This window comes from Silene latifolia, chromosome 9 (assembly GCF_048544455.1).
Source record: "Silene latifolia isolate original U9 population chromosome 9, ASM4854445v1, whole genome shotgun sequence".
Lineage (NCBI taxonomy): Eukaryota > Viridiplantae > Streptophyta > Magnoliopsida > Caryophyllales > Caryophyllaceae > Silene > Silene latifolia.
This window is the reverse complement of record NC_133534.1, coordinates 88,019,229-88,019,831: the sequence shown is the minus strand read 5'-3', so window position 1 is coordinate 88,019,831 and position 603 is coordinate 88,019,229. Positions and strand designations below refer to the sequence as shown.

The 603-nt window shown below is 46.8% G+C and overlaps 1 non-coding gene across 1 annotated transcript; it reads left to right on the top strand.

Annotated features, from left to right (window-relative positions):
• The first annotated feature begins 327 nt into the window (after window positions 1-327).
• Window positions 328-434, top strand: LOC141603631 (small nucleolar RNA R71). The gene has a single exon (XR_012525493.1). It is a non-coding gene; the product is annotated as a small nucleolar RNA R71 (small nucleolar RNA).
• Window positions 435-603: the final 169 nt, after the last annotated feature.

Sequence of the window (603 nt, the reverse complement as noted above, 5' to 3'; positions counted from 1 at the left end):
CCACACCTCTCACATGTGACAGTCTCCCCTCTAGTAAGCAAATGGACCGCTTGAGGCTCCCCAGCAGAATATTACTCCAACTTATCAAATCTAGCATTCATGGCTTCCAGCTGAGCTACAACTTGCTTATCGACTGCATGAATTGTTCTAATACCATCCCTCGGGTTTCCATACTTAGCACAGTGGGTCGCCATCTCTTCAATAAGGGCCCATCCCTTATCATCGTCAGTGTTCTTTTAGAATCTTCCGTTAGATGATGCATCAAGTATGGCTCTATGATCATCGTATAGCCCATTGTAGTACTGATTGGACAGGAACCACGGATCAAAACCATGGTGAGGAGTAGACCTCACCAACCTCTTGAAACGGCGCCACGCTTCATAGAAAGTTTCATCCGGTGCCTGTTTGAAACTTGTAATCTTGGCCCTCAGTTGATTAGTGCGCTGCTGAGGGAAATATCTCTTATAAAAAGCAAGACCAAGGGTCTCCCAGTCTGTGACTCCCGCGGCTGTGCGGTCAAAATCAGTCAGCCACTCCCTGGCTGAGTCAGTCAAAGAAAAAGGAAACAGAACCTCCTTAATCTTGTCTTGAGTTACCCCCTTT